At 47.3% G+C, this 23975-nt stretch overlaps 1 protein-coding gene across 1 annotated transcript in view; it reads left to right on the top strand.

The window, feature by feature from the left end:
• The first annotated feature begins 362 nt into the window (after window positions 1–362).
• LOC126547731 (high-affinity choline transporter 1-like) overlaps window positions 363–23975 on the top strand; it is a 56933-nt gene continuing 33320 nt past the window's right edge. Inside the window, exon 1 of the mRNA XM_050195691.3 lies at window positions 363–735. The gene's annotated coding sequence lies outside the window, so the exon portion shown is untranslated. The remainder of the gene's footprint in view (window positions 736–23975) is intronic.

Raw genomic sequence — 23975 nt, 5'->3', positions numbered from 1 at the left:
AGTCCCGTCTTCCACGTTCGCAGCGGCGTCCCCCTATTCCCGCAGTGCGTGGGCGGCCGGAATCGGCGCAGGCATAAAACGGGGGCGACTTTGAAGCGGAGAAGCAAAACCGACCCACTTTCCTTCTCTTCGCGGGGAAGAAAATCGTGCGCTCGACGAAGAAACGAGCGAAGAGCCAGCTCGTCCCTAGAAACCTCGCTTCTTTTCCCTCTAAGGAGCGCGGTACAAAGAAAAGTCATTCGGAGACCAACGACGTCAGCGGTGACGTCCGGCGGCCGCCATTGGCCCATAGCCCGTTTTCGTCGGCACGATCGATGCGTCCGGGCCAATGGCGGCGGCCGACCGCATGGATCGAATCCCGGCGCCCGCGAAGGGAGGCTGCGGGGACCGGGGGCGCACGACGACGGCACCTTGCCACCGCGAGCTGCTGTCCGGGGAAGCCAGCGACCCGAGGGGAGCCCGCCATCCTACAATACCTATGACGTCTCGGAACCACTCCGCTGGGTGTGTTAGATGATTGCGCCACGTTGCAGGCTCCGAAACTTCCCATCGAAACGTACTAGCCTGCGCTGGGGAGACAGCTGCCGGCGCCATTCCCACCCGACCGCCGGCCCCTGGTAGCCGAGACAGTCACGCCGCCGTGTCCGACGACAACGCCGGTGGGACACCGCCGCTAGCGGACGGACACCGTTCACCAAGCTCCCCTCGGGGGCGCGCCTCGCCGCCTGACGCCGAGTAAGGAACCCCTGCTTCGAGCCGCGACGGCGCCGAGACCCGCACGCTGGTCGGCGGCTCTCGGGGTCGTCGGGGCCTGCGAGCGCTGCATGCTCCGCGCCTCGGCCTCTGCCGGCAGCCCCGTGGCGCGCGCCACATCAGATAACACGGGCAGCTCCGCCCCACATATCTCGTCGGCCGGGTCAAGGCTGTGGTACGACGCGGCTGCTCTTTCCGTCGACCGAATGAATGTGTGTGGCCGGAGCACCTGCCTCAGTGGCCGACATCGACAATGTTACACTGGCAGAGTTAGCGAACACACGAATCGGTCGTATGGCAGATGCCTTACAGGCGCTCGTTGGATTGATAACTTGCGGTTGATGTATGATAGTTTTCTTTCTTTATTTCTTCCTAGTGGCGAAGGCTGTTAATACAAACTTCCCCGGTGTGGTTATTTTAGATTCTACGAAGTACTGAAGATTAACGTACTTACTTATATGTCGCCTTCGACAAATGGTTAAGAATAAGAAAGAAAATTTTGGTGAAGAGAACGGTCTGGCAGTTTCTATTCCCCACAGCCGTGGCTGCATTCGAACGTGTGCAAAACGAGAAAAAAAAGAAAGAAAAGGGGGAAAAAAAGACACCTAGGTGCTCAAAATTAACCGGAGCCCACCACTCATGTAGCCAAGGTTTTTATTAAGGACGTTAACCGATCGAAATCCGAAGAACAGAAAAAAAGAGAGAGAGAGACTATTTTGCTCGTGATCAACGAACGCGAAACGTTCGTTGATCACGCACGCACCGGAGGCAGATCAAGGCACCAGTTACGTCATTTCTCCAAGGGCGCCGTACGAACGGACAGTGTTTCAGTAATGAATCGCCTTGCGGAGCACGCTTACCGTCTGTCACTCGTTTTTCGCAGTACCTATCGACAGATACTTGAACGAGCACCGTCGCAGAGGCGGAGGTGACGCGTCGCTCTTCTACGTACATCGCTCCCCACCTTCCATTAGTTCCTTCTTTTTCACCACGCGTGCGCTCCCTTTTATTGGCGAGCCTTCTTGAAATTCCTCAGTTTGCTTAATTTTTATTCGCTTCTGTTCTCGCTTTTTGCTCGCCCATTCCGGCCCACGAGTAGCACTATCGTTTAAATGAGTAGGTGAAAAAATGTTCCAAAAGCCATCGTCAGTACGGAAATGACTGACGATGCCACCCGCATAGGTAGCGAAACGTCTATGTTGTTGTTATATTTTATTGTTGAGTAAAGCCAGTGATAACAACACGTTGAAGTATTAAATGAGTACTTACACATACTTTCGAAGTTGTAGAAAAAAAAAACAACATGCTTATCGCGCGCAAAAGGATCGCACTTCGTGAGTATGAAGGTTTGGAAACACAGGGGCTTTAATCTAGTACTAAATTCGTCTCGAAATGCCGGACCTGGCGTCGTCGACGTTATCGTGACGTCCTGACGCGGAAAAAACATTTGCTGTCGTACGTCACCTATCGATACGGCTGGTACGATGGTGTGCTCTAATGATTACAAACATAAATTATAAACAAGAGTGCTACGCAGCAATCACAGGAAGGGAGCGAGCCAGCGTATCGTGACAGCATGACGAATCCCCGTGCTGGGTATATATCTAGATCGAAAATGGGTCGTAGAAACAAAAATTATGGTCAACTATGTCGAGCATTACGGCGCTCGCCAGCATTGTTTCTAAGGTTCTAGAGGGTTTGTACCTTCATTCTAACACAAAAAAAATTACGATTTGCAAATGTTATGTTAGTGCTCCTTTAATAATAGCACTAGGAATTAGGAAAGTGTCCACCGTCATCTATCTTCGCTGCTCACGTCTATAGCATCGCTCATGGCATGGCTTTCTTCCGTGGAGATGCCTTTTCTTATTAGTTTTTCTCAAAGCGTACACCGTTTTTGGCAGAAGTTTCGAAGACATTCTGTGAGTGACGGCACCCGTAGATGGGCGCTGTTGCAGCGCTTCTGTAGTGCGCCTTGCGCAAAGTCCAGGAAACGAAAACGCTTCAGTGCCCCCATTTCGCGGACCGACGACACGGCTGTATACCGGCACATCGGCTTCGAAACTTTTGACACAGAACGCTTGCGTGAAATTGCAATGACGATCGTCAAACGCCTGTAAAACTTGAAACCAAAGTACTCATACTCATGTACCCCAAGACCATGTAGCAAGAATACGAGCTTAGTATCACGATTATTTCATTTAATTCATTTTTATCTGCACATATATTTACCTTTGTCGGCAATTTAGGACATCGCTTTTTCTTTTTAAAGATGTGTAATACAATTGAATACTTCTTCAGCTCAATTCGTTGTTGTTGTTTTTTCGAACCTACTTTTTGTATTAATTTTTCCTGTCGTGCTCTACCTGCCTCTCTCTGCCTAAAGGTGAAAACGCTCTTCACGCGATCTACTCGAGCAAGTTGTGCACGAGCGTTCAAGAACGAAAACTGCCACCGAACCTCCGCACCGAGTGACAACTATCGCTGTCAGAGCACTCGTCGCCAGATTTGAAAAGTGAAACGTAAATATCATCTTATACCACATAACATAGACAGAAGCCCAATTTTCTCGTACTTTAAGTGCTCAGCCTGAAATTGACATGCGCGATAGTGGTTCATGGTTGCACTGGTAATGTTCCTCGCGGTTTCAGCCTTGCAGAGCTGCTGGCGAAGGTCGCTCTGCCGATAAGTCACACAAGCAATCTGGCAGCCCCCTCTCCATCTCCCCCCTATCGAACGAACTTTCATACTCTGTACGAACGAACTTTCTCCTCTCGTCCGTGTTTATTTGTGCGCTCGAACGATGTTTGACAATGCTATCACCAATGAACTAACCTAGCTGTCCATGTTTTCATAGCTAGCATACTTGAAAAACTAACGCTTGTGTCGCCGCTGGCCGGCAAACATACAATTTTCGACAAAACCGAGAAGGAGATGTGTCTTTGAGCTAGCCGAAGCGCGTGCTCTCCGTGATGCTGTGGCCGATGTTTCTTCAACAAGGGTGCAGGATGTGGGCAATCGTTGGTACATCTTCACTAAAGGTGTTTGAGCGCAGGGAAATACGAGGATATAAGAAGTGCCTCCAATGTGTCCTCTTTTGTCCTCTTGTTTCCCTGCGTTCAACCGCATTTAGTCAAGATGTTTCTCGCTGTGTTCAGGACTCTTCACATTTTCGAACAGACCATGTCTCATCGCTGCTTAGAAATTCAGCAATAATTTTAAACTACCAATAAACGAAATACCGAAACCGAACCGGGTAGCTGCTTCGTGTGACGTCACGATGAACCGATGATGTCAGATCCTACGGTACCATAATGTAAACATGCAGAACGCGTGCTAAACACTCAGTCCGCGTGGCGGTAATGCCAAAGAAGCGAAGCTGATGATGTCTCCTGACGACACAGGGAGCTTTTACAGAGTTTCCGAACTAGGTTCATTGCGGCGACGTCATGTGAGTAGGTCATTCAGTATGAGGCCCCTTTCAGAATATAGTGACCCGCCGCGGGGTCTCAGTGGCTGTGGCATTGTGCTGCAGAGCACGAGGTCTGGGGTTCGATTACAGGCCGCGGCGGCCGCATTCTGACGGAGCCGGAATGCAAAAACACTCGTGTATCTAAATTTACGTGCGCGTTAAGCAACCCCAGGTGGATAAAATAAATCTGTTCCAGAGCAAAACTGCTTAACCTCCCTTCCTTTCCTACTCCACTTTTTCTTTCCTTCCTTCCGAACTAGGCAGCGGCGATTTCAGCGATGATTTCATCGACAGTGGCGGTGTAGTCTCTGATGTCACAAACAAGGGTGACCAGTAGAAAGTCATGAGTCGGGAACGCAATTAATATTTAAAATTAATTTTCAGGAAAACTAAATGACTTGCAGCCATATTGTTTGGCACATATAATCAGAGTATAAAAGCGAACGCATATTGAAATTTTCATGAGGATATGAATATCAAGCTCCGCCGCGTGAGATGTATTCTTAAATTGTGGGGTTTAACGTCCTGAAAGAGAGAGAGGGAAGGAAGGAAAGGCTGCGAGATAAACTAGACTCTCTTCAGTTTGCTACCCTATACGTGGGGAGGGGATGGAGAAGTGTTAAGAGAGAATGATATATATATATATATATATATATATATATATATAGAGAGAGAGAGAGAGAGAGAAAAGACATAAGTCTAGCATATTCACAAGCAGTAAGCAAGGTACAGCGTATCTACAATCGGGCACCCAAGTCTGTCGCCTTCATGTGCTGTCGAAGAGCTCGTGTGGCTTCATGGACTGGCGAGCCGTTGAGCCCATGCTATCGAGACCTTTGCTCCTCTAAAAGACCAATCGTCCAGTCTACTCAAGGCACACTGAATAGTCTGGCGTTGTTTGTCGAAGCGTGAACATTGGCATAGGAGATGATCAATGGTCTTTTCACATCTGCACTTTGCGCACCTGCGTGAGCCAGTCATTCCAATGCCATAGTTCAATGAGTAGAGACAGATATTACGAATCACAGCCGACACAGCACGGTGGGCTAAAGGGGCGCAATAGTGGAGGACGCCGGATTTATTTTATCCACCTGGGGTTGCTTAACGCGCACTTAAATTTAGGTACACGAGTGCTTTTGCAATCCGGCTCCGTCAGAATGCGGCCGCCGTGGTCTGTAATCGAACCCGAGACCTCGTGCTGTGCAGCACAATGCCACAGCCACTGAGACCCCGAGGCAGGTCAATATATTCTGAAAGGGGCCTCATACTGAATGACCTACTCACATGGCATCGCCGCAATGAACCTACGAACGGTGTGCCGCGCTCGCAAACCTTTTTTTTTTTTTTACAGTGATAACTGTAATATTTGCTCTTGGCACTTTTGGAACTGTCAGGGGTAATCGTCGTAATTGGTATCTGTTGTAAAAGGTTTAGTGCAAATACCTTCGCACCGGTACTTAATGCCGACTAAAGAACAACCACTTTTATTTAGCAGTATCCTGTGTGCCTTAAGCGTCAAAATAAATTAGCCCAGATTGCTTAGAGTTGTGTGCTACACGTACCCTTTAGTGAAAAGCACCTGATTTACAACGCATACGGATAGCGACCGCAGAATTTCAATAAAAGCAGGAGGCCCGCCCGCGTGAACAGCCAGTCAGCGTGGTGGCTCTAGGGTAGTTACATTGTATGCATAAAGGTTGTTCGCTACAAGGTACAACATTCTGAGCCCACTATGCTGAACATTCGCAAGCTACGAAACGCAACGAAAGAAAAGAAGTCTGAAAGCGGTTGGTCTCTGCAGGTGCGAAAACCATCACAATTTTGCAGTTTGCAGACGAAACTGTGGAGTTTTCCCCCGTTTTGCCCAACTTCTTTTGTTTTATATTTATCCTATTCAGTATATCTTTTTTTTTTAAGGAATGGTGGCAGTCTCGTAATTGCTATTGCAGAATTGCGATAGCAATGATATGGACACTCCATCAGCCTAATTGCCGTCGTCATCGTCGCCGCCGTGATGTTCCGTACAAAGTACAAGCACGATAACATCGTCGCCGCGCGTCATATTCTCTATGTACGAGTGAAACTTGCGAATGTCACCCGACGATCGTGCCTCAATCTGGCACGCGCAAGGGAGGAAGGCGGGGAGGAAGTACGCCGTCATCCGTCGCGCGCAAGGCACCGAGGAGAGGGGCGGGGTGGGCGGGTGGGTGGGTGAGAGAGGGCATTCTACTCCTGTGGCTGCTGCGTACGGTGCGGTCGCGCTCTTCAAAGCAGTCTGCGATGTCGATAAAGTGCGCCGAGGGCTAGTAGCTTCGCATGCGCTGTGAATTCGACGGTTAGTTCGCATTGGGGCGAGAGGTAGCACGAAGGTCAATTCGCTCGCTCCTGCTGCCGCGCTTCTTCACTCCATCGTTTTGACAGCGAGTTTCTGCGGTCATCGAGTGAGATGTGTTCATATTCACTTGTGCGCGCGTGACACCGTGCTTGTTAATTTAATTAGTAAGCGAATGTTTACAAGTTTATACGGCTGATAAAACTACTATCCTTACTTTCTATACATGTGTACTAATTTGCTATCGCATTCAGTGCTTCGCCTTTGGAGGAAACTGCGACTTTTTTGTATATATTCCATGTCAGGGTACAATGTATTTTGCCCCTACAAAGAAGTGGGTAGCGCACGGCCCCCCCGAACTTATCCAACCAAATTATATTTACTGGAAACTACAGGTATGCCCAAGGGCGCAGGCAAGAAGTGTATGCAAAGGGTTGACTAGAGGTGTTCGCGCCCCCTACAGATACTTGGGCTTTAAGCAGCAAATTTCTCATCGAAAACATTAATATTTACTTTGCTTCAATAGGACCCTTCTAACTATGCTGGTCTGATCTAGATTTTCTCGCTTGGATTTTATTTGTCCACGATAGTAAAAGTGTCAAAGGATCGCAGAAGAGATGCCCTTTATGTCGAACTCACGCTGCGCGGAATCATCGCCAGAATGGCGCACTGTCGGGAACTAAGGAAGAAAAGTGAAACTTCCATTTAATGTGCATGTGAGAATTAAGCTGGAGAATATTTAAACGCAATAACAGTTTCCGTTTCGCATTCCTCCTGCATCTTATTTCGCAATGCAAACCAAATGACCTCAGCAGAGAATAGAACCAAGGAAAACATAGGGAAACTAACTGTGCCCTAATTTAGTGCACAATTAATAATGAAAAGGGAAATGAAAGTTGTAGTAATGACAATTAGCAGCCTGTGGGAGATGAACCCACAACCTCCGCATGATTCCGTGCGATTCTGTACCAGTCTATGGGTAGAGTGGAGGCTGTCCTGCCGGCCACTTTCTTCAGTATTTGCGTATGTTTTCTAAATAAAGCATGTAAGTGCGGGAGAGCACCCGTCATAGCCATCACGATGGCTGTGGAACATTCTTTCAACAGCAGACGTGACGTGGTACGTAATGCTAGGAGCGAGCAACTTGCCGATAGACCATCGTGTGCTATACGTCATAACGCAAGGCTACCAGAGTCGATACCCTCACTAAGCAACAAGAGAGGAGAACCAGGGGAACCGAGAGGCTCAATCTCCGATTAGCTTCGATTGGCGTGACGACGGTGAATAAAAGGATGGTCCTTATCCGCCACAAGGGCTGTGAGGGCTGCCACTGCTAAAGCTCCCAAGGCTACATTTAGTACACATGCACAAGTACCCAAAAAGAAAATAGTTGGAGGGGGGCGGCGGCAGCCACTCCTGTAAGTCAATTTCTATAGAGAATCGCACGCCTGGTGCAGAAGCTGCGGGTTCGGCCACCACCGGCAGTGACAAGTCTTCCACTTTCATTCCCCTCTTCCTTAGAATTAAAGCCACGGTTCATTTCCCCTATCTTTCCTTGGATTCATTGTCTGTTCGCTTCACATCAGGGTAAACGAATGCCTCGGTCCTCCTGATTCTTCACGCTTATTTCCCAGGAACGACTTTCCGACACCAAGTTTAAGTGACACATTTCTGGATAAACAGTTAAGGGCATGCCATTTCATGCATTTTACAGCGAAAGCTGTACGTGACTAACATTCCGTAGTTTTTTCGGCGTAGGATAACAGAAACGGACTTAGCGATCCATCACGCACGGGTGCAGTGCGGCGGCACAGATGTCAATATGCGGAACAGATTAGAACGCTGCCCGTGAACAACAGCGTGACGTCAAGGTTATTGCAGTATATAAGCAGGAGATGTATCGGCGTTAAAAACAGCTGCGTTATCGATGGGGCGGACACGTATAGTTCCTGCATACGAAGAACAACATGCGTACGAGGAGCGCCGGAGAGAACAGCAACAAGAATGTAAACGGCGCCGGCGTGAAACGACCACCGACGAAGAACGTTCCCGCGATGCTGAACGGAAACGACAATGGCGATGAGAACAAATGACAAACATTCCACTTTGTGAAGATAGAATGTGGACAGTAGAATGTGGAGCGAAAGCTGAGGACAGTCAGAACTCTCAAACGAAAAGTAAAGTGCTTTTGCTGGCACCTTCACAGAGTGGCATGGTAGTCATATTTTTTGTCACATTTTGTCATTTTGTCTTGATACGTGGATAATGATGATAGAGAGATCAGAACTTATAGGGATGGTACAAGGGGAAAGCTATAGTTTTCTTATTTTTGTGAAGGCTAGTGATGTCAGGATAAGCTTACGCTTATTTATATCGTGTTAGCAGGTGCCAGCTATAGCTATTGTGCTTCCCAATCTAAGTTTATTTCAACATTTGCAAATGAAGCGTCCGTTTTTCATAATCCCGCTATATCAGGAGCAGAATAAATAGACCTTGCAACGTACATATATTGAGGTTTGGACTGCGAAACTTGTGGAATACTCTTCCGTACACTCAATATGCTTAGATGCTTAATAGCCGCCTAATATAACTGTGCCCGGATTCATACCCAACAAAAGTTCTTACACGCAAAAACTAAAAATCTTGATATACTGTTGCGTTAAGCTTTGCAGACATGCAACTCCACATTTAAACCGAAATTGAAGCGACTTCAAGCCTGTGGGCCAAGGGCTCGCAGCTGAAGACGACGTGTGTATACATTAAGACATATTCGATAAAGACAGTGCTCCGAGGTGTGCCTTGCGGAGTCACCGGCAAGACTGTTGTAGGTGAAGCTTCGTGTCAAGATGTACTTGTTACCCTCTGTTCGTTTTTGTTCTTCATCAGTTACTACCGCCTTTACCACTTCTAACATCGCAGTTTCTAGTTACAACACCATCCATTTATGTTCATGCCGCTGCTGTTGCGAAACGTTGACGAAAGAGTTTGGTGTGAGCAAGATTTGTCAGAGTGCGATCACGCTTTATTTCGGGCTCCGGTGTTCTGAACGAATATTTTGGCATGGTTACGACATGCTCTTTGCGAACATACCAGAACATCCGCGAATTAACTAAACATTGCTAGGATAATGCTCAGGCGCACATGCTAGCGACAAAGTGAGGGTAAACGCTGGGATGAGTTTGCGCTTGCGAACACGGAGGGAAGTTTAACCTTTTAAAACATCAGCAGCTCGAATGAGTTTGAGATAAATGATAGGTAATGCTTAATGCTAGCGTCTGTGCTCCTTGGGAGTCGTACGGCCTCACCCTGCCAAAGAGAGGCATGAGTGAATGGAAGCTGGCGTCGTCGTGGGCTGTCGGGAGGTCACTTATCAGGCAGGCCTTCCATGACTGTGTTACTAGCATTCCTGAATAAGGTTGTTTTGCGTTGCACTGAGTCCCCTATCGCGACGGTTAAACTATTTTCTCTCGAACACTCTTTCTCTCATTTTGACCAACTGAGAACAGTGATGGCCCTACCTTTTCTATGCTGTTGGCTCGCTCCTCATTCTCGGCCCATCCTCATCCTGCCTCATCCTCGCCTGCACCCTCCTTTCGCTGCACAGGCAGCAGTTTAACTGAACTGGCTGAATAATGAATTGGTGTACAGCCTGGCTACTTTCGGAACTCCTTCAATGATCCGGTAAGACTCACTGGTTGCTTATTCCTGAGATGGCAGCCTCTCCGCGTGCCTAATGTTCGATCCGTTCCGAAGACATCTCTACCTCCGCGAATGTCCTCTGTAGGCAGTGCAGAGTCTGTGGCCTCTTGACAGTCATTCGGAACATATGTGTGCCAATTACGGTCTCTCGCCACTTTGATTGCAGGTAAGATTGCGTGCTTCTGGGCCTTTGTGTTAGACAGTACTCTCTTTGACCTCTCTACATGCAATGTGGCGTGATGGGCAGCGGAAGGGAATGATTGTCCTGCTGAAACTGTTCGGCTCGCATTAGGGTAAGCGTCCGTGTCTTCAGTTTTGGTATGTCTTAGCTCCGACCATGGCTGCTCCCGTATGGTTTAGCTTACAGGCGGCGTTGCGTATCCCACTGGTGTGGCTGAAGATAGTGAACTTCGTTCCTGGCTCCGGTTCATGGGAAAAAAAAACACAAGGAAAACCTTAAGATTTTCGCTGCAGCGATTCGAAACTCGCACATAAAACGGCAGCTTCTTGCTTTGTCCAGGTATCTCCTTGCTTTGGTGAAACATTTATTTTGCATGTTGGAATACTTAATTGGCGATGTCGGCATTGTTTACTTTGCTTCTTGGCTCTATTCCTCTTTTAATGGTTGATCTGTGGGATTAGAGGACACGTAATAGTCGTCCGAACGTGAAACAATGAGGTGCGCTTGACTCAGACTTGGATTTTTTTTTTCAGGATTATGAAACGTGTTTAAACATGTGGAAGTGGTCTAATTTATCAAAGTAAGGGAAACTGATGAACTTATCCCAGCTTTTTCACGTACATGGCTGCCTGCAGCAGCATAGAAGTATTTCTCTTTGCGTAGCTGCTTTAAACGGAAAGCCTGCTTGATATCACGGTCACTGCTGAAGCATTGGCCTCTCATTAACTCTCTCAGTAATTCAAACAAATGATAGACATTTCGAGCGAGGTGGGGACTGTATGGCGGATCTGGCAGTACTTCGAATCGAGGTACCGCAAAGTGCAGACTGGGCGGTACGCAGTATTCTGGCGCGCATTGTCCTCGATGAAAAGAACGCCCGTGGTAATCAAGACAGTCCGCTTCTTCCTGAGGGCAATGTGTGCACGTTGGAGAACGTCACAGTAGCATTCGCTCTTGCCTCAGCAGTGTAGAAAAAATCAGCATAAAAGATGGTACACTCATGCCAAAAAATTATTTCACTGCCGACGAGCCAGCATGTTTTTAATTAATGATCTTATGGCACATATTGCAATTTACACATTCTAGCGGGTGAGACTGCAAGGCATATCCATTTGAAAATAATTGTGTGGATGACACCATTTATGAGATATGCGCCGTCAAACTTGCGGTAAATCTGTACTGTCGTTCCACTTACTTCCTTAACAAAACGTCGTTTTATGCATTGAAGCACAAAAGTAATTGGAACGCCAATGTATTTCTCCGCAACGTTCCGGAACTTATATCTCGAAACTGGTATGATATGAAGAACTTTATTTAGGTCCTGAGCGATTAGTCTGGGACTGATGCGGGCCGCTCCCACGTTGGCACAGAGAGAGACCGAGCCCCTCTGCCGTCACACGGGCCCTCTGGACAGCCCTTAGTTGGTTCGAAACTGGTGTCATCCTGAGAATTCGTTCCAAGTGGACCCGCCTTGCGAACTCGGAGGGTCGAATTGGTAAATGGCAATATGTGCCATAAGGTAATTAGTGAAATATTAATTATCCAATTCTGTTAATTGGTCGACTATGCCTTTCAATTTTTTGTGCAAGTTATATCCGCCTCTTCGAGTAGACCAGCTCATGGACTAGAATTGTGCTATCTGCCACAGGAAATTTTAAAAACATTATTGAAAGCGTTCGCTGAAACATCCGGTTGGGATGTTTCAGCGATTGGGAAGGGATGGAGAAGGTTGGTATGGAATGGTCACTTTCATACTGTGTCTTATGTATGCGTTTGAAATAAGAGTGCACAATGTTTCAGCGGTTAAGACAAAAAGTTTCAAGCATCGCACCTTACTTGCTGCTGATACCTATGTCTTCTGCTCATGAATAAGCCTTATACATCCCTCACGAAGCGGTAGTATGCCCCTAAACCTCATTTACGCTGCACTCAACATTTCAAGCGCCTTTTGGCAAATATTAACAATGAAACGATCCCAATGGAGTCTCTGCAGGTAAAAGACAGGCAAGAATAAATATTAAGCAAAAATCATTCTCAGCTTCACAGACTATAAGAACTAGCACGTATCTGTGTAAAAGTATGTATCATGTCTGCTAGTCCTCTCTTGGTTGACACGTTTAGAACCTAGACGAAACTTAAGGCATAGCAAAATGAATACGCCCTTGATACAAAGCTTTTATTTTCGCAGTGCTTCTTTATTTCTTTCTGGTCTCCACTGAGTCTATGCTTTACTTGAAAAAATCGACCATTTTCTTTTCTTATTTTCGAGTGCCAACGCTATCGCGACATGCACCGTTGCTCCCTGGATAGTATCTTGCTTCAAGGTTGGTTGCCTGTCTCAGTCTCCGTCTTATTATCACATGAGGACGACGAAGTTATTGTGCTCGGTTGCTGGTTTTCTTCTGGTGCTGCAGTTTTTCTCTATTTATATTATTTTCGTGCATCAGTAACAGGCAATGACGTTTATGCTGAACCCTGAAGACTCCTACTCTGCTGGGAGATCCTCCCCGCGGAGCTTGCCATGGAAGACATGGTCTTGGACTCGTCTGGCGGTCAGCATAGACCACCCGCGGCTCGGAAGCGGCTCAATTGTGCAGTAGGATCCGACGCTGCTTATTCCGAGCTTTCTGACTCAAGATCGGAAGATTCGGATGCTTTCATACCTGTCAAGCATCGCCGTCCACGACGGACATCTCCAACATCGTACTCAAGTGAAGGGACTATCATATACAGCACCATCAAGATTACGACAGTAGCTTTCATGCCCGACGACGCGATGGTAAGCCTGAATGCTATCTCTCGACAGAAACTTAATGATTTCTTCTTCAAACTTGCCCCTGGACTAGTCCAAGAGGTTCGTGTGAACCTCTGGAAAAATGTCATTGGTGTTGACACAACTGATGACAAGATGGTGCAAACTCTACTTGGTTTGTCTGAAATCTGTGGGGTTCACACGCGTCCCTACATACCACAGGGTACAAATATAGCAGCTGGTGTCGTATCTGATGTGTACTTGGATCTCAAAGACGACGTTTTTAAGAACATGATCGTTTGCACGCCACCCACCATGCAAAATAATTAGCGTTCGAAGGCTAGGCTCGTCAAAGTGTATGAAGATACTTTTCGCCTCTGGAAAGCTGCCTAGTCATGTAAAGGCTGGACTTGTGCGCTAACCTGTTCGACCTTTCGTACCACCGCATTTGCAATGTCATAAGTGTTTTAAGATTGGTCATGTTCAGGGCTTTTGCACCAGAGATCTGGTCTGTGCCAAATGCGGTGAGAATCATCATGTAGATTCCTGTGAAAGTCAGGCATATCGGTGCCCTAACTGTAATGGTGAACATTTGGCAACGGATAAAGGATGTCCCTTATTGAAGAATGAACTAAAGGCACTAAAAGAGAAAGTCAAAAAGAAGGCAGCAGGAGATGCAAGCTCTCGTCGTCGTAGTGCTGCCCCAGCGACTGGAAAAGCAGCACGTTCAAGGAATGACAAAGACACAACGCATCGCAAAGTAGCAGGATGGACTTTCTGCCTCCCAGACACATCGTGTCCAGCGCTGCCATCGAAATCGTCGGAAAAGTATCTACAAATACTTTGACCACAGTAGAAAGCACTGCAAACACAGTATCTAAACCGGCATCAGCCAACGACGATGTGCAACTTGTCAATCTTCTGAAGATGCTTGCCAACGTCATCAGATCTCTAATCGCCGGTCGCCAGACACCAGCAGCGTCAGCAGCAGAGCAACTTTTGGAGGCCCTCGTTCCAGTCCTCGACGGCCTTCACTAGACGTTTTGCCGGAAACAATTTTACCAGTTGTCACAGCCTCGCCCCTTTGTGCTGCAATGGAATGTCAGGTCGATGCGACCACGGCACGCTGATCTTGTCCTTCGACTCATCGCTATGAAGACTCCACCAGACATTATAGCGCTTCAGGAAACTAACGTAAGGAAAGACGACTATCGATTGCCAGGCTTCGTGGGTGTCGACAGTAACACTCGATGCGCGGAACCAGCTTGTGGCTCTTTCCAGTGTGTGGACGCGGTGCATACGCACAATGCTTAAAAAGCATCAATGTACGTGCGTACTGACTTGGACTTCGCGGTTCTTGACACTGACGGCATCTGTGACGATGAGTTTGAGTGTGCAGCTGTTACTGTGAGCCTCAGAGGTGTGTCTACGATGGTGGCAAGCGTATACAACAGGCCTACACGTTCTTCCGATACCTCACTACTTGAGTGCTTAGTGTCTCGGTGTGGTGCGTCGTATGTGTCATGCGGAGATTTTAATGCCCACCATCCACGATGGCGTAGCCGTCCCCAAGACAATCGTGGGGCAGAGATTAACGAGATCATTATCAAGAACGATCTGCAAATACTGAATGACGGTTCATCTACATTTATAGGTAGAGGAAAGGAGCATTCCACTATAGGCCTTGCGATAGCAACGAGAGATGTGTGCCTAGCCTGGTCATGTGAACCTGACCTGTGGGGCTCAGATCACCTACCTATTTGGTTAACACCAACACATACTGCGGGCCGCCAGGATGTCGTTTATACAGTGACTAACTGGGACAAGTTCTGTCAGCTGATCTCAGAGGCACCATCTCAAGACAGCCGGTTTAAACTTATGAGTGAGTGCTTACGATAAGCTACAGTACAACGACGACGGAGTATCGGCAAACCAAACCCCGATCCAAAGCTTTTGCGGCTCCGCGCATGTCGACGGCGCGCTTATAGACGGGCACATCGCTATAAACGACGCACCGACTGGACTATATATAATCGCATTGATACAACCATACGGCGGCATACAAAACAACTTCGTAGCAAGAGCTGGGAAGATTTGTGTAGTCCGTTGCATACTGGAAGTGGTTTTGGAAGTGTATGGCGCATACTGAAGGCTCTCCGCACTCCTGAAATGTGCAAGAATCCTACGGCTGCATTGAGCATTGCGACTGGCCAGTCACCAAAAGTAATAGCGGAGGCACTTGCAGACATTTTCGTTTCTCCTGCATCCAGTGACACCACAAATAGCGACCTTCCTTCTTTGACAAGTCACAACACCATAACCGCTTCCTACGATCCAGCCTGCCAGATGGACGAGGCAAATTTCACTCTTGAGGAGCTGCGACATGCGCTGAGCCTCTCCAAACGCCGCACTGCTCCAGGCGAAGATGGTGTGACGTATCAAGCATTGCGGAACATTGACAAGAGTTTTCATGACCGTATATTGGACGAGTATAATGAAGTATGGAGAACCGGTGTAATCCCTGCTGAATGGAAATCGCCCGTGGTAATACCAATCTTAAAGCCCGGGCGTCCTGCAAGGCACCTCAAGCTCTACCGACCAATACCCCTAACTTCAAATGTCATCGAGTTAATGGAGCGAATGGTCTTGTTTTGCTTAGATGTCAAGCTAGAGGAGCTAAATTTTTTCCCTGATGTCATGAGTGGCTTTCGCCGTCGCCGTTCAGCTCTGGACAGCATATCAGACCTTGTCTGAGCGCTCTAATTTGCTAAAAGAAACAAACATTCCGCCTACATGCTCTTCCTAGACATACAGCAAGCTTTCGATTCAGTTCCGCATAAGGCGATTATTTCCACTCTTGCAACCGCGGGAATTTCGGGTCGTCTGCTCCACTTTGTGCATAATTTTTTATCGGAGCGCCGGATGAAAGTGCACGTTAGAGGAATAACTAGTGAATACCGATATGTGAAGTGCGGTGTCCCACAGGGCAGCGTATTATCCCCGCTTTTGTTTAACACCGTAGTCGCCGCGCTTCCAAATCGTTTACCTCGGGACAGCGACTTCTCTGTGAGCATAGCTGTCTACGCAGATTACATTGCTCTGTGGATAAGCGGCCCTTCGCACCTTGGTCCGCGGCTTCATGCAAGCTTGCAAAGAGCTCTAAACGCTACTTCGGAGTACTTGGAAGAAGTTGGCCTGCTCATATCACCTGCTAAGTCGGCTGCAATAGCATATCACCCTAAACAACGCGCTCGTCGAACAATGAGCCGACTGTATCTTGACGAAACACCTATAAACTGGGTGCGACAACACCGTTATTTGGGGTTAATTGTGGATGATCGCATCTCTTGGCGTCCTGCCGTTAAATCTGTACGACGCAAATCGCACTCCCTCCTTAAGTATGTGGCCGCCTTGACTGCTAGAGGTGCTGGCTGCGACCAAACAACCGCTCTCCAGGTGTACCAGTCATCTGTGCTCTCAGGCATGATGTACGCATTACCAGTCCTGAACATACCACCTAGTTTGATGGCCCAACTGGAGCGAGATCATCGCATTGCGCTTCGACTAATGCTTGGATTACCTCGTGAGGCGCAATCTATCGCGTTACTCACTGAAGCGCATCAGTTACCACTGATGCTGCAAGCAGACCAGAGAGCTCTATATCATATTGAGCGTCTGCACCGCGCATCGAATGGTCGATCGCTCCTTGATCGTCTCATTCACTGCCCTTTAACTCGCATGGGAAAAATGGCGGCATTATTTATGATTATTACTGACATTTCTGAACATGTTCCTTCAGATACGCCTCCGCCTCCAAAAGATATCACGAAACACGTATCTCTCGTTGCTCAATGGATACCAGAAATTTTGTGCAAGCTTGATGACGCTCGTCTGCTGATTCGTCGCCACCTACTCAAGAGCATCCAGACCAGCGCGTCGCAAATGAATGTTCCCGCCCCGTGTTCGCGGTCGAGGCTTGCCTCGTCACGCTAGAGCACAACTACTCAAGCTGAGGGTTGGCTGCGTAAACGTGCGCGAACGTTTATACAGACAAAGACGAGTGGAAAGTCCATTGTGTACGTCTTGTGGCTGCTGCGAGACACTTCAGCACCTTATATTTGAGTGTCCCGCTTTCAGGGCGCAGCGCATGTCGCTAGTAAGAAACTATCATCACCTTGGCCTGCGGTGTACGACACTCGACGAATGTTTACACGCCAGTGGTTGTGCGTCTAAACGTGATCAGGCTCATCGCGCCCTACTTACTTTTCTAGAGTTAACTAACTTAGGTTCATGTTTGTAGCGTCGAAACTATTCTATTCAACTTTCTGTAGTAGCGTGACCTTCAGTGACCGGCGCTACTGTGTGTGATCTGTACTGTGTTCTACTTTAGTCTTTAGATTTCTCCTGTTGCTCTTCCTTTCCTCTTTCCTCCCCTCCTTCGTATCTCCCATTTCTGTGTTGCTGTCACCTCCCTTCTGAAGAGTAGGCAGGCGTTGTGCCCCTTCCGGTGGCAGTTGCCAGCCTGCTCCTCGCTTTCCCTTTCCTATGTGTTCAAAACAAATAATAATAATGATAATAATAATAATAATAATGAGTTAGCGGTAAGAGGGAAAATAGAGGAATTCCAGATCAAGCTACAGAACAGGTATTCGGCTTTGACTCAGGAAGAGGACTGTAGTGTTGAAGCAATGAACGACAATCTTGTGGGCATCATTAAGGAGTGTGCAATAGAAGTCGGTGGTAACTCTGTTAGACAGGATACCAGTAAGCTATCGCAGGAGACGAAAGATCTGATCAAGAAACGCCAATGTATGAAAGCCTCTAACCCTACAGCTAGAATAGAACTGGCAGAACTTTCGAAGTTTATCAACAAGCGTAAGACAGCTGACATAAGGAAGTATAATATGGATAGAATTGAACATGCTCTCAGGAACGGAGGAAGGCTAAAAGCAGTGAAGAAGAAACTAGGAATTGGCAAGAATCAGATGTATGCGTTAAGAGACAAAGCCGGCAATACCATTACTAATATGGATGAGATAGTTCAAGTGGCTGAGGAGTTCTATAGAGATTTATACAGTACCAGTGGCACCCACGACGACAATGGAAGAGAGAATAGTCTAGAGGAATTCGAAATCCCACAGGTAACACCGGAAGAAGTAAAGAAAGCATTGGGAGCTGTGCAAAGGGGGAAGGCAGCTGGGGAGGATCAGGTAACAGCAGATTTGTTGAAGGATGGTGGGCAGATTGTTCTAGAGAAACTGGCCACCCGGTATACGCAATGCCTCATGACTTCGAGCATACCGGAATCTTGGAAAAACGCTAACATAATCCTAATCCATAAGAAAGGGGACGCCAAAGACTTGAAAAATTATAGACCGATCAGTTTACTGACCGTTGCCTACAAAGTATTTACTAAGGTAATTGCAAATAGAATCAGGAACACCTTAGACTTCCGTCAACCAAAGGACCAGGCAGGATTCCGTAAAGGCTACTCAACAACAGACCATATTCACACTATCAATCAGGTGATAGAAAAATGTGCGGAATATAACCAACCTTTATATATAGCTTTCATTGATTACGAGAAAGCGTTTGATTCAGTCGAAACCTCAGCAGTCATGGAGGCATTGCGTAATCAGGGTGTAGACGAGCCGTATGTAAATATACTGAAAGATATCTATAGCGGCTCCACAGCCACCGTAGTCCTCCATAAAGAAAGCAACAAAATCCCAATAAAGAAAGGCGTCAGGCAGGGAGATACGATCTCTCCGATGCTATTCACATCGTGTTTACAGGAGGTATTCAGAGACCTGGATTGGGAAGAATTGGGGATAAGGGTTAATGGAGAATACCTTAGTAACTTGGGATTCGCTGATGATATTGCCTTGCTTAGTAACTCAGGGGACCAACTGCAATGCATGCTCACTGACCTGGAGAGGCAAAGCCGAAGGGTGGGTCTAAAAATTAATCTGCAGAAAACTAAAGTAATGTTTAACAGTCTCGGAAGGGAACAGCAGTTTACAATAGGTAGTGAGGCACTGGAAGTTGTAAGGGAATACATCTACTTAGGACAATAAGTGACTGCGGATCCGGATCATGAGACTGAAATAAGCAGAAGAATAAGAATGGGCTGGGGTGCATTTGGCAAGCATTCTCAGATCATGAACAGCAGGTTGCCATTATCCATCAAGAGAAAAGTTTATAACAGCTGTGTCTTACCAGTACTCACGTACGGGGCAGAAACCTGGAGGCTTACGAAAAGAGTTCTACTTAAATTGAGGACGACGCAACGAGCTATGGAAAGAAGAATGATAGGTGTAACGTTAAGGGATAAGAAAAGAGCAGATTGGGTGAGGGAACAAACACGAGTTAATGATATCTTAGTTGAAATCAAGAAAAAGAAATGGGCATGGGCAGGACACGTAATGAGGAGGGAAGATAACCGATGGTCATTAAGAGTTACGGAATGGATTCCAAGGGAAGGAAAGCGCAGCAGAGGGCGGCAGAAAGTTAGGTGGGCGGATGAGATTAAGAAGTTTGCAGGGACAACATGGCCACAATTAGTACATGACCGGGGTAGTTGGAGAAGTATGGGAGAGGCCTTTGCCCTACAGTGGGCATAACCAGGCTGAATAATAATAATAATAATAATAATAATAATAATAATAATAATAATAATAATCAGTAGTAGATAGTCCTTGAGAAGACATCTGCGATCCGCTTTATTATTGAGTATGGTATTGTTTGGCAACTTAACACCTCTGTTATGCTATCGGTTGCCTGAGGGTTAAAAAATATAAATAAAAGAAATTGATCTCGGCAAGAAATAAAAGTAATATACGTATGGATGTTACTCACTGACCGATTACGGTATTTTCCCTCAAAGCCAGATAGATTGCATCTTTTTTATAGCTTTTTACGTAACAGAAAATATTACGTAAGGAAAAAAACAACTGTCTGTTAGTCACGTTCTATTGTGTTCACCCCCAACAGAAGCAGCTGAGCCTCCAGATGTAATCGAGGCAGGACAGAAAGCACACTTTTCGTCGCCGTGATCTACATCTATGTGGCATTTACCAGTCACTCTTCAAAATTCGTTGAAGTGATTGATTTACGCGGTTCAACATCCTAATGCAATACCAGGGCTAAAGGAGATGGCTTATTCAAGGGTTCCGGATTAATTTCGATGGAATGTAGTCGCCGCGGCATGGAATTGAACCGGCGACTTCGTGTTCAGCAGCAGAACGTCATAGCCACCGAATAACTGCGCTAGGTATCGAAAATTCCTAAAGTGACCATGACAGAATTCTCAGATGTAGGTTTAGTTACTCGTCATTTAACTCCAGGTTACGACCTTACCCCTGCTACGATAATTAAACTCGTTTGGCACTTTTCCTAGTGAACTTTTCGAATATTGTGAAGTGTTCCCTATGTATACCTGTATTCGCAGGTCTCAAAAACTTGTAAAAATTGTGCTTATAATTATACTTCAAAAATCGGTCTCAGATATGTCCTTGTTAATATTTGTCCGATATCGCCTATACTCAGCCTCGTTAAAATAATTGAAAGAACTGACTTACGTTCGCGTTAGAGAATTTATTTAACCTCAGAATAAACCTTTGCTATCGGCAGGTAGGGTATCGGCCTTAAAGGGAAGCTGAAAGGTTTTCCAGAAAAAATGAGTGAACATCTGTACATAATGGTTTTCAACCCTCCGAATTCGAATATCGTATCGAAATTGAGCGAAAGAAAGCGCAAATATATTTTATTTCGACGAAAAGTGCAGCAGCGGACACGCCCAGCTCGCGCGTTTCGTTTCCGCCTGTGATTGGTCGGGCGCCTCGTGACGTCAACACTAGTAACCGACCGCTGCCGCTACACATGAAGCGCGGTGCCAGGTAGTTTGGTGCTGTTTTTCTGAGACGGTAATGGAAAATTTAGAGAGACTGCGTTTTTCTGAGGAGTTCGGCGTTACTCCCTACATGTACGAGCCGATTGCGAAGAGCCGGCCTCTCGAAGAAGCAAACGATGCTGGTGCGAGCAGTGCTTTCGACGCGAACGAAAGCAAAGTCTTGGGATCTCCTCGTGTTGGAAATGCTCTTTGGTGAGTATGTTTTTTGCAAAGCGATCTAGTGATCTCGCCGATCTTTCGCCGATCTAGTGAGCTCGTTTCCGGTCAAACAACTGTAGTGTTGTGTTCCTGCATGCCTCCTCGTGAAACGTAAGCGGGGATGCGATCGTCGGCATTTGTGCGCTGTCCAAAGCTGTCGGCAATCTACAAAGACGGTTTAAATGCGTGAAAAGCTTCCCGGTTCATGCAGTACGTGTAGTGACCTTCATCTGTTGACTACCACGTTGACTACCACTCACGTTGATTACCACTCACGTTGACTACCACGCACGTTGACTACCACTCTACATACACGCAGACGCACCAACAAAGGAATGCAGGGTCGATCGAAGCAGATTACGATGGCACGCACGCAGAAACAAGCACGGTCAGGCACGGTCGCGGACGCTGCGAAGGAACGAAACACTAGAGTTGACGTCACAACACCGCTGTTCCCGGTCTCCGCTCGCATCGTCAGCGTCAGCAGCAGCGCGCGGCATTCGACGGGGGGCGGAGCTACAGCGCAATTTCAACCGACGATTACGTCGCTCCTAATTGAAAAAAAAAAAACCAAATTTTACCTACATGGTTTATAAGGTTCCCGCATGCGTATATGAGCGTCTTATTGAATTCGACAGACTCTTCAGCTTCCCTTTAATCTGTTACATGGTCGGCGCATGTTGATCTGGAAAGCCGCATTGAACTAACAGGACTGTCAGGGGAGATTTCAGCATTAGTTCGAAAGCTTGCTCCAGTGCAAAACACGGTTTTCTGGTTTGTAGATAAGTAAGCTGTGCCGTTCCGGACTATATTAGAGCGCCGCGCTTAGGCGCACGTTCCTGCGGCGAGCGTCGGCGTCGGCCTCGGCGTTGGCGTAATCGAGCGAACGAGCACAGCGAACGATGAAAGCAAACGCGGAGCGCAGCGGGCGGATGAAAGACGCGAGGAGGAAAGCGAAGAGGAGGGTGCAGCGCAACCAGGAGGTGAAAAGTAGATAATGGTATGGCGAAAAGGGTGAGGAGGAAAGCGGAGTGTCGCCACGATCAGGCATGCGGTCAGCGCGGAAACAAAGCGCTGGCTAGGGCTTTTGACCCACTGCGCATGTGCTACTTCGCCCGCGGCACCACCGCCGCTATAAAATGAGCTCTGCGTGAGCCATGCGTTCCCATGTGCACGCTTTCTTTCTGAGCAATGAGCTATGCAACCGGTAGAAATGCTTCGTCTGCCACTGCTGCTAAACGATCTGCCCGAGCAGAGGCTCAGCGCCGCCTCTGAGAGCGCCTTGTCTTTCAGAATCAAATTATTTGCCATAATGTATCGCGAATTCAAAACACCTAAACAGCTGCGCTCGAAATTCGCATTAGGAAGTATCGTAATCGGTGAAATAATGAAATCCGGGAGAGTACTCACGGACTCTTTTTGGGGTGGGGTATTTATCTTCTGCCTCCGCATCTATCTGTTGTCGTCAGCGCCTCAAAGAACTGGATGCCGCCGGCTATTCTCTCTAACCGTGAAGAACGGATTCTTCTCGTCACCTCCTCCGCTTACGTTCTTTGGCCATCTAGAGAAGAGATTATAAGTGTCAACTCCAACAACATCGTGGATGGCGACGTAATCATTATACCCTACGGCCAAACCCTATCTCAAAGATAAAATAAGGTCACCCCTGGCCTTATAGCTTCTTTGAGGGGCCTGCGTTGCTTACCGCCTTCCCGAACCCCAACTGTTGCATCGTGGATCAACTATCACTTACGCTGTTAACATTCATTCCGTTGCAATTGTCGCCCTTTCGACAGTGCCACCACGGTGAGAAACAGACATTGCTTGGCGGCGATCTTGACTCTGCAGAGTCAAGATCGTCGCCAAGCAATGCCTGTTCCTCACCATTGTCGGCAACCATAAGTCCTGACCTGACGCCTGCCCAGAGTCAAGATTTCCTCGCCCTATTGAACGAGCATCATTCCTTGTTCGACGTCAATGCGCCCGGCCTCAGTGTGACTACCACCGCTACTCACCGCATACAGACTAACGACTCCCGCATTGTTCACCGGCACCCATATCGCGTGTCTATTACAGAGCGCAAAATCATCGAGGAAAACGAATCAGACATACTTCGACGAAACATCATACCTCTTTCCTCGAGTCCCTGGCCCTCCTTAGTTGTTACCCGCCGTGGTTGCTCAGTGGCTATGGTGTTGGGCTGCTGAGCACGAGGTCACGGGATTGAATCCCGGCCACGGCGGCCGCATTTCGATGGGGGCGAAATGCGAAAACACCCGTTTACTTAGATTTAGGTGCACGTTAAAGAACCCCAGGTGGTCGAAATTTCCGGAGTCCTCCACTACGGCGTGCCTCATAATCAGAAAGTGGTTTTGGCACGTAAAACCCCATAATTTAATTTTTTTTCCTTAGTTGTTTTAGTGCAGAAGAAAGACGGTTCAGTGTGTTATTGCGTCGATTACCGTGCGCTGAACAAAATCACGCGCATAAGTGTTTTCCTCCTGACACGGATCGACGGTGCACTAGATTGCATATACGGCGCCGAATAATTGTCTAGTCTTGACCTTAGATCAGGCTACTGGCAAATACCAATGTCGGAATCCGACAAAAAAAAAAGGAACGGTATTTGGCACACCAGATGGGCTCTACGAGTTTAATGTGATGCCTTTTGGACTG

This window comes from Dermacentor andersoni, chromosome 1 (assembly GCF_023375885.2).
Source record: "Dermacentor andersoni chromosome 1, qqDerAnde1_hic_scaffold, whole genome shotgun sequence".
Lineage (NCBI taxonomy): Eukaryota > Metazoa > Arthropoda > Arachnida > Ixodida > Ixodidae > Dermacentor > Dermacentor andersoni.
Note: the sequence above shows the minus strand (reverse complement) of the source record. Positions and strands in the feature narration are given on the sequence as shown.